Below are 16618 nucleotides of genomic sequence, written 5' to 3'. Positions count from 1 at the left end.
GTTGCAGCTGAATGCAGAGCTGCGTGGAGTGGCTGAACATCATGGATTTCATCATGTTCATGTGAAGTGGTATGGAGTGCACAACATGAAATAGGTGGACCTGCTCCCATTTTGGGTCAATTTGCTCGCCCTACAACACCCAAAGATTATCATTGTCCATTGTGGAGGGAACAGTTTAGGGTATGCAACTGAAATATCATTGCAGTTTGCAATGAAGGAGGCATTTCACAAAATGAAGGAAATGTTCCTGAACTCTCAACTCATTTTTTCTCCAATTACACAAAGGAGATGTGGATGCACTCTAGTTAATTTGGTGTACAAATGCAATGCCAACAAGGCTTTGTATGTCTTCCCATAATGAAAATATTAGATTTGACACTGCCAATATTTTCCACAGAGATGGAGAACATCTGACTGATGCTGGTAATCAGCTTTTTTTGCAAAATATTTAAAAGCTTTTGAAAGACTTTTTGTAAATATAGAAACATTTTCCAGTAGGTGAACCAAATTGTATAAAAGCACGGCGAAAAACATTTGCCTACTGTTTTGAAGTTGAAAGAAAAAGTTTAGTTCAGTGGAATGTTGCTTAGTTTACTTTAAAACTTGAAAACGTATGTTGCATAGGTTGCACAACATAATGCAATGCACCAAGCACAAAGGTCAACTGTATACCAACTAAGAAGCTGCTGGCACTTTTTCCAGAAGAAACCCTTTCAGAGGTAGTAAATTCACTATATTTCTTTCTGTACCATTACAACTTGCTATGTATACATAACTTGTAAGAAATAGCAGTATTGTTGCCTTTCCACAGAAATGGTAAGCACACTGGAGTGGTTGTAGGAACATTTCCCCATGACGAATGGGTGAAGGAAACTCTAATGGCATAGAACACATGTTTTAAATCAGAAAAAGTGATGTAATCTGTTGACATGTCACTAAAACATGGTTTTCTTTGTAACAGTACATAGTGTGAATGAAGGAAGTGGCCCATAAATACTATTGAATGGCCCAGAAGATGGCCACAGACATCCCCTAACTCTGAATGCAGAAAATTAACTACTAAACCTATCTTCAAAAATGGATCAATTAAATAATAATTTTGTACAGCTGATGACATTTGCTAAACATTATGCCAAAGAAAACATCTGAAACTGTTGCCCAACTTGTACCTATGCCCATTCACCCTGTCCCAACCAATCATCCCCATAAAATTCCCTAAATCAGAGACGCTATGATGAAACCTCAATTCCTTCCTCCCCTCATGAATACACTGGTTCCCATTCTGCTACCCCCATCTCTTTCCTAATTGATTGTATGTGTTCATTTTCAGACATATATATGTGTGTACTGTCTGCCCGCACGTCTGGCACTTCGTTTTTGGACTCCACCCCTGTCCTACGGACACTGGCACGCAAGTGCACACTGTCTCCCGGCTAATCGGTGTCCGCAGGATAGCCGTCCTATCTGCAGTCATCTAGGAATGTCATCATGATGTGACTGAACCCATGCTGCACATTTGGAGTATCTGCAGTCACTGTCAGTACCCCTGACAGTTTCAAACTGTATTTTTGGCCAATTCAAAGTTGGAACTTCACCCCTGCATAGGTCCTAGACCATGTCTTAGGTAATTTAGTGACTTTCTGTAACTTTTGGAACCCCATTTGTGGATCAAAATGTCTGCAGACAGTTTTGCGGTCCGCGGACAGCCCATCCAAAGGGACCCACCCACTATAGCTCCTCATTGTGTTCCTGGCTGTCCAGGAGATAGCACCTGCTGTTGATTTGGGATCCTTGCATCTGTACTTTGTGACAAAGGCATCCATGGCCAGTGCAGCTGCACCACCACCACCACTATCTGAAGGGCCTCGAGAGGGGAACAGGCGTGGATATACACAGGTGGGTCAAGAGGAGGATGAGGATGTGGTAGTGGAAATCCCTATCACCGGCTCCCAACGTGACTCCTGGGTGTGGACGCTTTTTAGCACCATTGGGGTGGTACCTAAGGCACGTGCGGACAAGGTGTTAGGGAGAATTCTCTGTTTAGGCTGAATTTCCTAACCTAGTGAGTCCCCCAGCAGCTTTGCTGGATTTCTGGAGTTTGTTTTTTCCATCCTGCCAAGAGTGAGACTCTTTTTCTCCCACTCTTGGGCATGAATGTGTGTAATTCCTTTGAATGGCAATGTGTTCTATGGGCTATGGGGTCTTTTACTCCATAGGGTCTCATATCTTTTTCTATGTGAGTTACACCGCACCCTACGTGCCGTAACACTGGGGCGTCCTAGCGGACCTCCATCATAGACTCCATACCCGGGGACTGACTACATTTTTTGGAATGCTTAACTGTAGCTATGTTACATTGTTAGATATAGTGGTAGCGTTTATCCTTCTTTAGACATTTGTTTTTATGTTTACTTTTTTGGAAGAGGTGCCCTACTTCTTTTATGCTAGGTGGTTCAGTTCTGTTGACTAAGTGTATCAAATGTTTTGTTTGAACATTTGCTAAACATTCTGATAGAGGTGGATGAGTATTAAGCATGCTTTTATTTTTATCTGCTCTATTTCTTCTTGGTTTACTATGGAATTGCTTTTTAGTAGGCATACTGTTCTGTCTGTTTGAAAAAAGGAAAGTGTGGGTTTGAAAGTTGTGGAATATATATCCGTGCATTTTGAATGAGTGTGTGAATATGAGGGCAGACATAAAAAGAGGGATGTGAGTTTTTGCACTGGGCTGCTAGTTCTGGGTGGGAAGATTGTAAAAGTAGCTGTGTGTGTAGATATGTGAAGGTTTGGGTAAGTGCATAAGAGAGTGCTAGTGTACATGAATAAATAAGGATATTATGATGTTTTCAGAATAATAGGGGGGTTTACGATAATGGTGTTCAGATGAAAATATAAAGAGTGTTCCTGCTGAGCTTGAATGTTTAAGAGTGAAGTACATGTTGTTTGAAAGGAATTTTGTAGGCTAGTATGCAGCTACACTGTACTGTATGAGTAACAGAAATAATACTACTACACTAGTGCATTTACTTTGAAGGATGTGAGTACTTTTCTTCAGGTTGTTGTCTTCTAGGAGGTTGGTTGTTGTCTTCCACAAGATTGTTCTTCACTGCAAATGGGAAAGAAGAAAATTAGTGGGTATGTATGTAATGGCAAAGTCATTTTTGTACAAGAAGACATGATTTTGCAATGTAAGAAGAATTGTTGGGAAGAGTGAGTAACATTCGATGTGATTACGAGTATGGTGGTAGCCCTGCCATTGTTGCAGATGGGTTGCCACCATTTTCCAAATAATTGTTTGGCAACTAGCTTCCCAGTGACAGCAGGACATTACAGGTCATGGAAGGTCAGGTGGTGGAAAATGCTAATCCCTATCTCTGTGGAATTGCATAGCACTGTATGGGAATGGGGATACAGGAGCACTGGCAGGATTGCTAATGGGGCTGGTGGTTCTGTGATAAGTCTGCTTCACAGTGCAGTAGCAAGCATGTGACATATTTAACCAACCAAAAATGGAAAATGCTGAGTGTTTGAGAAGCTGTCATTTTTGGGAGGCTGGAAATGAAAGGTAGAAAGTGTTTTTTTGGATTTATGGCAGCATATGTGCATAAAAAAAATGTATATTGACAATATTTGCAGAACACATTTAAGTGGCATTAGTGTGAAGGTTTGTTATTTTGGCAGTACATGCATACTTGCAAATGGGATGTATTGTAATGTGTACTTGCTTATTAAATGTTGTTTCTTTTGTTTGTATTGTGGGAGTTGTGATTGCAGTACATGCATTAGAAAAGCTGCACTGAAAGTCCCAAAATGTAGAGAAAAATTGAGAAGGCCATAAGCATGTACAGATTAGGAAGGAGGTTGTTTGCAAGTATGCATGTGTGGGAAAGGTAATGAAATTGGACACACTGAGTGTTATTGCAATATGATGGAGACATTGTTACAATTTTCTTTCATTTATTTATTATAAAGTACACACAGCGCTGCAGTAAATGTATACATACATTAATTTGTTTTACTTGAAATGGTGCTGACATGAATAGTTTTAAACGCATTGCATTTTGCCATTTTTCATTCCATGTATATGCCATGCTTCAGTAACATATATGCAGTTTTCATTTCGAGTTTGCATTGTGGGAGTTTCAGTGTAACTTTGTTAGTGGGAAAAGTGGTGTTAAAAGTGACAGAATGAAAGAAGAAAATAACAGTTTGTACAGTATAACGGGTGATAGGTGCAAGTATGCATGTCGTGGTAATATATTAACATTTCACACAGGATGTGGCACTTAAAGATGCTGTGGAAATGTTTTAAATGTGGTTTTATTTTCTTGCACAAAAGAAATAAACAGTGCTGCTGAAATTGGAAATGTGTCTTTTGAAACTGTTATGAAAATGCTTACTGAAATAAAACTCTCCAAGCACACAGCATTGTAAGTAACTGCCACTTGATGTCAGGAGATGGGACCAACAAGAGTATGATTATTGAGTAGGTTATGCAGGGTAAGCGGCAGGATCCTTTTATATGCATTTGTAAAAGAGTTGGAAATTTACTTTTTCAAAATATATGCATACCTGTACTTTCTGTTGATGGATGCAGATGTGGTTGAATCATGTACTTTCTGTTGATGGATGCAGATGTGGTTGAATCTGCAAATAGAAATCTTGGAGATGTTTATAGTAGTTTTTGATGCAGGTGCTTGGAAATAACCTGTACTCTGATTGTTCAACAATGCATTGGAAGTGTTGGAAGTGTTGAACTGAGATGACAGAGTTAGATGTAGAGTTCTTGGATGTGATTGGTGGATGGGTGTATGACTACTTGACAGTAGCCAAGGAGGAAGTACTGCAAAGATTGAAGTGGAAAGGGAAGAAGAGCTGTCCTGTGTTACGGGTCCATGGACAGCACGTACCACGTCCAGGTCATTTGAGGATGCCAGGCATGGAAATGGGATTATGGGGATTAGCCATTCAGGTGTTCAGGTGGTGCTCTATAGGAAGAGAGTGTAATAATTTGGTCATTGCTGTGTGTAGGGAAGATGGATGTGGTTGCAGAGATGAAAAGGCTTAATGTGTGGATGGTGGGAGATTGTTACATGTTAAATTTGCAAAGGTACATAAAAATAACCTTGGATTAGAGGGAGTGGAGGCTTTTAGGTGTTGTCTGCCTGGGCAAAACGGGAAGGGTTTCTTTTCACTTTTCAAAAATATGTCTGTTTTCCAAACTCCAGATGTCATTGTGGTGCATTGTGAAAGACAGAGCTTGTGGTATATTAGTTCAATAGGTTTGCAGAGTGTGTTGAAATAATTTATGAAGGCACTTATGCAGCTGTTTCCATGTGGAAAGGTAATATTTTCACATGTACCCCCTAGGGCACTATGGAGATGCCCCAATGTCTTTTACCCTGAACAAGACCCAGGAAGGTGCCTTGTCAACAAAGGATTGAGATCAGTTTTGCACAGTGTTGGAATGTCATCCTTCCCAAATTATAACATTCTGGAGGATGATATACATACTTTGTTTTGTGATGACATCACTTTTACAGATTGAGGAAAATGCAGTCTTTCTTGCCAATATTTAGAATGCACTCACAAAGTTCTTGTGAAAATGATATAGAATGCATGTGAGAAGGTATAGCAAAGAATCGGGAAAGCCCCCTAAAAAGATCAAAATACAAAAAGAAAAAGGTTTGTTTCAGAGCCACCACTAAAGAGTACATAACTTAACTTGCATTTAATTTCTCTCCTCACCCCCTTGAATTGGACGATCTGTCCGCAGACAACACGGTATTCCGCAGACAGCATGTGCCACATCCAGGTCTTTTTTGGATGCCAGGCATGGAAATGGGACTGTGGGGATTAGCCAATCATGTGTTCAAGTTGTGCTTTATATATAGGAAGAGAGGGAAATCATTTTCTTTTTCATTGCTGTGTGTAGGGAAGTTGGCTGTGGTTGCACAGATGAAAAGCCTTAATGTGTGGATGGCGGGAGATTGTTGCATGGTTAATTTGCAAAGGTACATAGAAATAACCTTGGATTGGAGGGAGTGGAGGCTTTAAGATGTGGTACATTTTGCAAAAATATGTCTGTTTTCCAAACTCAAGATGTCATTGTGGTGCATTGTGGAGGACAGAGTTTGGGGTATATTAGTGCAATATGTTTGCAGAGTGTGTTGCATGTGAGTAGGTATGGCAAAACAATCTTAAAGGCTCCCTCCCAAAAAAATCCAAATACAAAAAGAAAAAGGTTCTTTTCAAAGCCACCACTAAAGAGTACATAACTTACCTTGTTTTTAATTTTTCTCCCCACCCACTTGAATTGGACGATCTGTCTACGGACAATGCGAATGCGGTAGTCCGCAGACAGCACAAGCCACATCTGGCTCTTTTGAGGATGTCAGACATGGAAATGGGAGTGTACAGACCAGGGGATTAGCCAATCAGGTTTCCTAGATGTGGTATGCAAGGAGAGAGTTTGGGAGAAGGTGTGTTTGCTGAGAGGAGTGCAGATGGCTATGGCAATGGCTTTGTCTTTCAGGAGGCAGAGTGTGTGGTTTCTTCAATTGACTAATTGAAGGTACATGCTGAGAATCATAGCATTATTAGAGAAATTGGGTTCCCAGAAGTGGAAGTTTCCTGTGATGCAGTTTGTGGTCAAACTGGCCAAGCTTGTTTTCCTTGTGTGAGAGTATGCCGTATTTTAGAAGTCCAGATATTGTGATTGTCCATTGTGGAGGGCACAGTTTAGGGTTTGTGACTCCAGTGTCTCTTAAAGTTGTGGTATGCAAGGAGAGAGTGTGGCAGAAGGTCTGTTTGTTGAGAGGAGTGCAGATGGCTATGGCTATGGCTTTGTCTTTCAGGAGGCCGAGTGTGTGGATTTTGGGGGATTTATGGATTCATTGGTTGCAGCTGAATGCAGAGCTGCGTGGAGTGGCTGAACATCATGGATTTCATCATGTTCATGAGAAGTGGTATGGAGTGCACAACATGAAATAGGTGGACCTGCTCCCATTTTGGGTCAATTTGCTCGCCCTACAACACCCAAAGATTATCATTGTCCATTGTGGAGGGAACAGTTTAGGGTATGCAACTGAAATATCATTGCAGTTTGCAATGAAGGAGGCATTTCACAAAATGAAGGAAATGTTCCTGAACTCTCAACTCATTTTTTCTCCAATTACACAGAGGAGATGTGGATGCACTCTAGTTAATTTGGTGTACAAATGCAATGCCAACAAGGCTTTGTATGTCTTCCCATAATGAAAATATTAGATTTGACACTGCCAATATTTTCCACAGAGATGGAGAACATCTGACTGATGCTGGTAATCAGCTTTTTTTGCAAAATATTTAAAAGGTTTTGAAAGACTTTTTGTAAATATAGAAACATTTTCCAGTAGGTGAACCAAAATGTATAAAAGCACGGCGAAAAACATTTGCCTACTGTTTTGAAGTTGAAAGAAAAAGTTTAGTTCAGTGGAATGTTGCTTAGTTTACTTTAAAACTTGAAAACGTATGTTGCATAGGTTGCACAACATAATGCAATGCACCAAGCACAAAGGTCAACTGTATACCAACTAAGAAGCTGCTGGCACTTTTTCCAGAAGAAACCCTTTCAGAGGTAGTAAATTCACTATATTTCTTTCTGTACCATTACAACTTGCTATGTATACATAACTTGTAAGAAATAGCAGTATTGTTGCCTTTCCACAGAAATGGTAAGCACACTGGAGTGGTTGTAGGAACATTTCCCCATGACGAATGGGTGAAGGAAACTCTAATGGCATAGAACACATGTTTTAAATCAGAAAAAGTGATGTAATCTGTTGACATGTCACTAAAACATGGTTTTCTTTGTAACAGTACATAGTGTGAATGAAGGAAGTGGCCCATAAATACTATTGAATGGCCCAGAAGATGGCCACAGACATCCCCTAACTCTGAATGCAGAAAATTAACTACTAAACCTATCTTCAAAAATGGATCAATTAAATAATAATTTTGTACAGCTGATGACATTTGCTAAACATTATGCCAAAGAAAACATCTGAAACTGTTGCCCAACTTGTACCTATGCCCATTCACCCTGTCCCAACCAATCATCCCCATAAAATTCCCTAAATCAGAGACGCTATGATGAAACCTCAATTCCTTCCTCCCCTCATGAATACACTGGTTCCCATTCTGCTACCCCCATCTCTTTCCTAATTGATTGTATGTGTTCATTTTCAGACATATATATGTGTGTACTGTCTGCCCGCACGTCTGGCACTTCGTTTTTGGACTCCACCCCTGTCCTACGGACACTGGCACGCAAGTGCACACTGTCTCCCGGCTAATCGGTGTCCGCAGGATAGCCGTCCTATCTGCAGTCATCTAGGAATGTCATCATGATGTGACTGAACCCATGCTGCACATTTGGAGTATCTGCAGTCACTGTCAGTACCCCTGACAGTTTCAAACTGTATTTTTGGCCAATTCAAAGTTGGAACTTCACCCCTGCATAGGTCCTAGACCATGTCTTAGGTAATTTAGTGACTTTCTGTAACTTTTGGAACCCCATTTGTGGATCAAAATGTCTGCAGACAGTTTTGCGGTCCGCGGACAGCCCATCCAAAGGGACCCACCCACTATAGCTCCTCATTGTGTTCCTGGCTGTCCAGGAGATAGCACCTGCTGTTGATTTGGGATCCTTGCATCTGTACTTTGTGACAAAGGCATCCATGGCCAGTGCAGCTGCACCACCACCACCACTATCTGAAGGGCCTCGAGAGGGGAACAGGCGTGGATATACACAGGTGGGTCAAGAGGAGGATGAGGATGTGGTAGTGGAAATCCCTATCACCGGCTCCCAACGTGACTCCTGGGTGTGGACGCTTTTTAGCACCATTGGGGTGGTACCTAAGGCACGTGCGGACAAGGTGTTAGGGAGAATTCTCTGTTTAGGCTGAATTTCCTAACCTAGTGAGTCCCCCAGCAGCTTTGCTGGATTTCTGGAGTTTGTTTTTTCCATCCTGCCAAGAGTGAGACTCTTTTTCTCCCACTCTTGGGCATGAATGTGTGTAATTCCTTTGAATGGCAATGTGTTCTATGGGCTATGGGGTCTTTTACTCCATAGGGTCTCATATCTTTTTCTATGTGAGTTACACCGCACCCTACGTGCCGTAACACTGGGGCGTCCTAGCGGACCTCCATCATAGACTCCATACCCGGGGACTGACTACTGTCTCCCCGGGCATGTAAAGTCACCATTGGCTTTAGTAGACCTAAATTTACTAACAGAACTAGTACAAACCATCCTATTGTGGACGTACTAGTAGGGGTAATTCGATTACTCCTGGGTCTGTTATTCGAGGGGGCACTGTCCCGTCCCCCCTCGTCGAGTTTTGACTGGTGGCAGTGGAAACTACTTGTTATATTCGACCCTGAATATAACCCTATGGGATTCTTCCCATTGTTAGAGATTGATACTGTTTCTTGTTAATCTCTAACATGCCATCGGTCTACTTATCTTAAATAATTCTATCGGATGGTATTTTCTGCCAGAACTCGGTTTTTAAAATGGCGTCTGCGTTCGTCTCTGTGACTCCTAAACCAAAGGTTGAGCCCTTTGTTCCACTTTTGGCGGGCTTCTGTACAGAGACCCTCCAAAGTGGTGCCATTCTGTCTGGGTTACCACAGGGGTGAGGGAGGGGGTTTAGGCACCCTGGACCGAGTTGCCTTGCCAACTCCGGTCGCACTCTGGTGTGATTGGCCCAGGTGGTGAGCCTCCCCGCTCACCACTTAGCATATGTTGATTGACAGCTAGGCTGAATGAATGGGGGTTTTCTGCATAAAAGCAGGGCTTTTGGGACTGGATCTTCAGAAGTCGCCACAGGACCTAAGAATCCGACGAGGGTAAAGCTGAGCCGACCTGCAACGACGACACCTCCGGTGGAGCCCTGCTGAACCGACTCACCACTTCCCGACGACAGAGGAGATCTCCCTACTGGAGAGTCTCTTCCCCTGACTCGTGGGAACAACCAGTCCCTTTTGCTTTTTCTTCGACTCAGGATGCAGTGGTCGAATTGCCCGTGCAGAGCACCTCAGCAACCGGATAGCCACTACCCCTGTACCGCGACCAAAAGGTGGTGCCTTGTGACGGAGCACTCCGCGGCTGGTCTCTTCCCTGGTGGTGCAACGATCTTCAACTTTCCTTTGACGACGAGATCCTCTCTTCTCTTGGCAAAGACCGGACGTGCATCCACCACCAGGAACAACTGCCCCCGCCGGAGCTGCCTCTCCACAATCAAGGTACTGTGTCCGCCTGGCTTCCCTTGTTGCCGGATAGAGTGAGTTGTCTTAATCCTCGCCTCTCCATAGGGTCACCTCCAAGCTTTCTCTAGCGTGTTGTTCTGAACTGGTCCAATCTGCCGATAACAATTTGCTTCAAAGACTCGAACGCATTTCCACTAAGATACTTTTGGGACATATTGCCTCGCCTCTTGCGGAGTGGGCCTGGCCTCTGAACTTTATAATCTATCGTGGTTCTTGTCTTCTTGCCTTGCATTTGTCCGTTCAGTATTGAGACCGTGTTGATTTCGTAACCTGCTTATTTTCTCTCCCGTCCTAACAAATATTAGTGTGCCATCTAGGTTGAGGCATACACCTCTGTCTGCAAATAAGTGATGCTGGTAGAACCTAGACTTGTCGAACTATTGTTAGGGGGATTGATCTGTTCTCTTCGTAGAGTAATTGTAATTGAAGTATTTGCCGTGATAGTGCCAAAGTGTTTTCTATAGATGTGCCGTTATAAATAAATACCTTTATATCTTTACACTGAAGCCTTGTTTCGTGTTTGCTTGTCTTACTGTGAAGAATTGCCCTATTTTGTATACTCCACATACTGCTTAACTCTTCTTGAGAGAAGTCTGACTGCTCAGCCACAGCTACCAACAGTGAATCTGTGTGGTGCAGACTGCTACCAAGTGGGTTTACTGCCAAACACCTGTAGTCCTAAATCTTTTGCAGTGGTCCCAGAGGGAGCTGCACAGGTTTCCGCCTAACACAAGGTTAGATGCACTGTGTGCAAGGTTTTATTCAGTCACAGAAAACCAGGTCTGTATAGCTATGGGACCACCTCCATGTGGCATCACCTCAGGTCGAATCAGAAAGGAGCAGTACGAAAGGTGGTGCCTTTTGAAGGGGCTGGTAGGTTGACATCCACTATCAAACCCTCATCAGACACTCCTGTGGGGCAGAGGATCCCTGCAGAAGCCTTGCAGGCCATATATGACATAGTCCACCCTTACTTTTCCAGGGTGACAGTGCGCTGTATGTACTGTGACACACCGACATGTAGGAGGGACAGTTTCAAAGTGCTTTTGAGGTTGTTGTCAGGGAACAAGAGAAACACTTCCCCCTACCTAATTAAGGCCCATCCAACATCTTCCACTCTCCACCTTCCCTTTGTCTCTGTGGTTGATGCCCCTTCCCTCCCATTTCTACCCTCCCCTCCCTTGTGTCTCCTGTGTAAAAAAGACAAAAAAAGGATAAAACACAAAAAAATAAAAGAAGAAAATGGTTCTCTCCAGAGCCACCTTTCACAGTTCAAAAATAGAAGTACCAAACAAAGTTACAGGCCCCTACGCAGCTTCTGAAGTATGCAGACAGCATGGTAGTCCGCAGACATCTCAAAAAAAGTGGGTGGTTGTGGCATCAAAAATATTCAAGTCTTTTCCATGGGAAAGTGATGGCTCTGAAAAGAGCCTTTTTTGTACTTTAAATGCTTTTTTCATCAATGACATTTGTGATGGCATCTTTGATGTCCTGGGTGTTAGTCTTAGCAGTGCACTGTGGTGGTGTGAGTTATGGTTGCTTAGCTTACCATAACTGGCAAATTTCTGAGGTTTTTCAGTTTTACTTATAACCATGACGTACCTTTAACAAAGTGTTTTCACTGAATTTCATAGGTTTTTATTAGTGCAACTGAACCATAATGTCCCTTTAAAAATATAATCATCTGATTACCCACAGCAGTTAGATGGACTCTATCACGCTGAAAAATGTTGGCCCTATCAAATTTAATGTTCTCATTATGAAACAATGTCATACCAGCAACTCAAACAAAAGCACACACATCTTTATTGACGTTGCAACTTGCTTTTTCCATTTCTGGACCAAATTAACCTGAATGCATCCACATCAGTCTCTGAGCAATGAGTGAAAAAATGATTTTCGAATTAGAGATCATTTCCTTCAACTTTACCAATGTCTCCTTTATTGCAAACTACAATGAAATTCCAGTCACGTTCCTCAAACTGTTCCCTCCAGAATGAACAATAGTAATGTCCAGATGTTTCATCAACCATATTTGCACAAAATGGGAGCAAGTCCACCCACTTCATGTCAGAACACTTCCAGTTCAGGGAATCCAAGATGTGTGGCTATTCTACAGTGCTTAGCATACTCCTTCCACCAATGAATCCAAGAGTCCCCCACAATCCAAACACTCTGCCTGCTGAAACACATTGCCTTGGCCATTTTCAATCCTCTCACAACTCCTACTGTCACGAGGCATCAATTCCGCTGGTTTTTGTGTCACAGGTGGAGACAGGTGGCCTGTACCTTTTTGCACTCTCCCAAGATGCCGCAGATGTGATATGATATGATACGATAGTTTATTTATATAGCGCCTATATACAATGTGTTTCAGAGCGCTTCAAGGCACGGGAGGGAACAAGGGAAACTACAATGACATTCATACAGGCCATGACCAGTAAGGATGTGAAATTAACTATCGTACTTGGCCTGACAACATTTCAGATAGTGGAAGAGCTATGACATAGATAAGAAAGGGAGGGGGAGAGTGGGAAGATGTGCTGAATTACCCTTTCAGTGGTTCAGGACTCTCACTGTGGGTTGGCTCCACCCACGTCTCTGAGTTCTGTTCATATGGATTCTCTACACAGAGCCTGCTGCATTGCTACGTTTCATACTGAAAGCTTGTAACTTATTATCTCTGTCCTATGCTCCGCATTTCTCTCTGCTCCTCTAAGTGAGTCATTCATGATTTCCCTCTCTCGTAGGATTCCCTCATCTAACTGATAGCCGACAAATTCCTTGAACTCATTTCCAGTTTCTTATAATCCTCCGGGTAAAAACGCCAGTCTACTGCTTCCCTGGCAATGGTAGCGAAAACCGATCTGCATCTGCCCTAACATTCTATCTTTCGCCAGAGACGCCCAAGCTGCTGCGCCCACTTACAAAACCCTCCAAGCAGGCCGATCCACATTTCCTTACCCGCTAAAGAAGGAGTTATTCTTGCATGTCTTGCGGTGAGACAGCCGCCATTTCCTGCATAGCTTCGTGTTGCCTAGCAACAGGTAGGCAGTGTGTTTTCTTTGCTACTGTCTTTGCTTACCTGGTTCTCTGCCTTCACATCCTAACCTTCTGTATCTTCCAGATACTCAGCATTATCCCTTATTGCTGACTACAGTAGCCAAGGCCGTTTGAACTACCACCCACGCCAGAAGGGGTACTCAGTCTTCTCAAGCCTTGCTCTATTTGCCAAACCTTCTATTGTGAGCCTGTTTGAATTCATTGCTATCTCCTGTCATTTCCTTTAGGTAACTGCCTTCAGGCTGCAAGGAGGCTGATAATTCACCCCATTCAGGACCGTACTGCAACTTTAGGCTGCTGACAAGCTCCAAAACCCACCAGACAACACACAGGGTTTTCTACCCGAGAGGGTTTCCCTGGAATCCCTGTGTTCTTGGTGCCTTTATAAGGAACAGGGAAGCAAGGTGACCAGGAGGATTCTCAAAGCCTCAGTACTGCTGCTTCAGATCCAGGTCAGTGGAAGCATATTCGGATATTGAGATGCATATTTGCATGCCAACCATTACAGATAGCAACGCCATAATTGGCATGGATCAGATGCAGCAGTTGGTGGCTGCAGTGCGGTCCCTCACTGTGGAGGTACAATCCCTTAAACAGGAAGATGCTGTGTTTCAACAGTAAATGGTTCGCTGTCCACAGAGCTCGGAGATTCCCCCATGTCCTCTTCCAAGGGGTAGATTTGACAGGAACCCACATAAATTAAAATAGTTTATTGAAGCCTGCACGTTTCAGTTTATGTTTAAGGCTGCATTTTTTCCTACTGATCATGACAGAGTCAGCCATATGATTGCCCATTTGGCCGGCCCAGCATTGGCTTGGACCACACCATTAGTGTCTACAAACAATCTCCTTCTGGATTCATATCCAGCATTTGTAAATAGCATAACGGCCATGTTCAGCAGACAAGAGATAGCAATCGAATCTCAAGAACCTCTGTTAGATTTTAAGCAAGGGTCCCAGGATCTACTCTCCTACATCACCAGCTTTAAACAAATGGCTACAGACACATCCTGGCCAGATGATGCCTTAGTCACTCTGCTTCGTAGGGGTTTACCAAGGAGTTGAAAGATAAGGTTTCTCGGGTACCCCAACCTCCAAATCTAACCGAGATGATAGCATTGGTAATGCAATGAGATTACCGTATGCACAAACAACAGGTAGAAAGACTGAAACACAGATACACCTGAATCCCTCTAGAATCCACTGCTTCATCCAGTAGAACCCCTCCTGTTGGGAAACCGGTATTATCAGAAGAACCCATGGAAGTGGGTCTGCCCAAGGACCTTTATCCCCTGAAGAACAGTCCAGAAGACGCACTTCAGGGTTATGTATGTATTGTGGAGATAATACTTGTGTACTCTCTGACTGTCCTGAAAGTCGGGAAATGCCAATGTCCGACCATGAGGGGAACCGCTGGTCGGGTTCAAACTGTTGGTTCCCTTATTCCTAAAATATAGGCCTTTCCTTCTAATCAATCGGACCCTATCATGATGGTGGTATGAGTATTGTTTTCATGGGATAACTTATGCAAGTGCCTGGATTAATCTGCAGTGCGGCTGCTGGCTGTTTTATGGATGATAAGTGGTTTGCTCAACATGGAGTCCCTCGTTCTCTGAAGCCTGTTGCCATCCCTGTAGAAAGTGTGGATGGCAGCCCGCTAACATCCGGCCTATCAAGGAAAATATTCTTGTTCTAAGAATCTCTATGTCATCTCACCAGGAAGAAATAATTCTGGACTTAATAAAGATAGCCCACTACCCCGTTATTCTCGTGCTGCCCTGGCTGCGGATTCACAACCCATATGTAAACTGGACTGTGGGATCGTTTTTTCTTGGTTTGTAATTCTGTCTATCTCATTGACTACCCTGTGAGTCCGTTGGATTCTATATACCTGTTTCCGCGGACAAATGCCTTTCCACCACCACAATCCTTAACCATGTGTGAGTCATTCCTGAGCCTTGCCTTCTATTCTAGAATGTTTTTTGCGATATCAAAATACATGGAGTTGCCTCCCCATTGCAGGGATGACTGTGCAATTGACTTAATTCCGGATCAGCACCTGCCATTCGGCAGGATGTATATCCTATCCGCCATGGAGAAGAAGTTACTTCATGATTATTTACAGACAAACCTAAGTAACAGCTTGATTGCTGAGTCCACATCACCTGCGGGAGCATCTTTGTTTTTTTTGTCCCAAAAAGAGCACTACAGAGCTGCGCCCTTGTATAGATTTTTGAGGTCCCTATAATGATATGATATGATATGATATGGCATTTATAACGCGCCCATACACAAGTGTTTCAAGGTATGATGAGGCAAGGGGGTGGGAAAAGGGAGGACAGACAACGATCATACTAGGCTAGGTGTCAATCAGAACTTGCAAGTGCATGGGAAGGGGGCAGAGACAGTGCAGTACATGGGAATAGATAATAACATTAGGTAAGTAACGGCCAGCATGTGGCAAGTGTATAGGTAAGTGCAGAAACCAGGTATCAGGAGCTGGTAGGGGGACTGTAGGGATACAGAAAGAGTCCCTGAGTGCAGGGGTTGCCAGGCGGGCAGTGTAGGTGCGTGACGCTGGCGGGGGAGGAACCTGGGCCCAAGATCAGAGGTTGTCCATGTACCAGTGCAGTTTCGGTTACAGCCAGTTGGTCAGCAAAGGAGAGGAAGAGAAAAAGCAGAAGCAAAGAGAAAGGTTTTGAGGTGCTCACAGAACCAGAGATGGTTCTCCTCAAGCTTAAGGGAGGCAGGGAGGCTGTTCCAGAGGGAGGTACCAGCCAAAGAAAGAGATTTCCCACCAACACATTGCTTGGAGAAGCGACTGACCCTGAAGGAGTTGGAGTTGGATGAGTGAAGGGCTTGAGAAGGAAGATATTTAGGAAGAGAGAGTTGAAGGTATTGAGGTCCCAGACTCCAGAAGGCCTTGTGGACAATGCAGAGGGTTTTGAACTTAATCCTCGCAGCCACTGAGAGCCAGTGAAGAGATTTCAGTCCTGGAAGAGATACGATCCCTGGGCTTGAGGCCAAGGATAAGTCTTGCAGTCCTGTTCTCGATAAGTTGCAGAGGGCGGAGAGTAGAAGCAGGCAGATTTAGAAAGAGGCTGTTGCAATAGTCCAGCATAGAGACTGTGAGCTCCTGGGGGAAGGAGAGGAAAGGAAGAATGCCTCTGAGGAGGTGTAGCTGGTAGTGTGACTTCTTAGAGACGTCAGAGATGTGAGGAGAGAAGGAGAGTGTGGAGTC

Source organism: Ambystoma mexicanum, chromosome 7p (assembly GCF_040938575.1).
Source record: "Ambystoma mexicanum isolate Mex_15411 chromosome 7p, UKY_AmexF1_1, whole genome shotgun sequence".
Lineage (NCBI taxonomy): Eukaryota > Metazoa > Chordata > Amphibia > Caudata > Ambystomatidae > Ambystoma > Ambystoma mexicanum.
Note: the sequence above shows the minus strand (reverse complement) of the source record.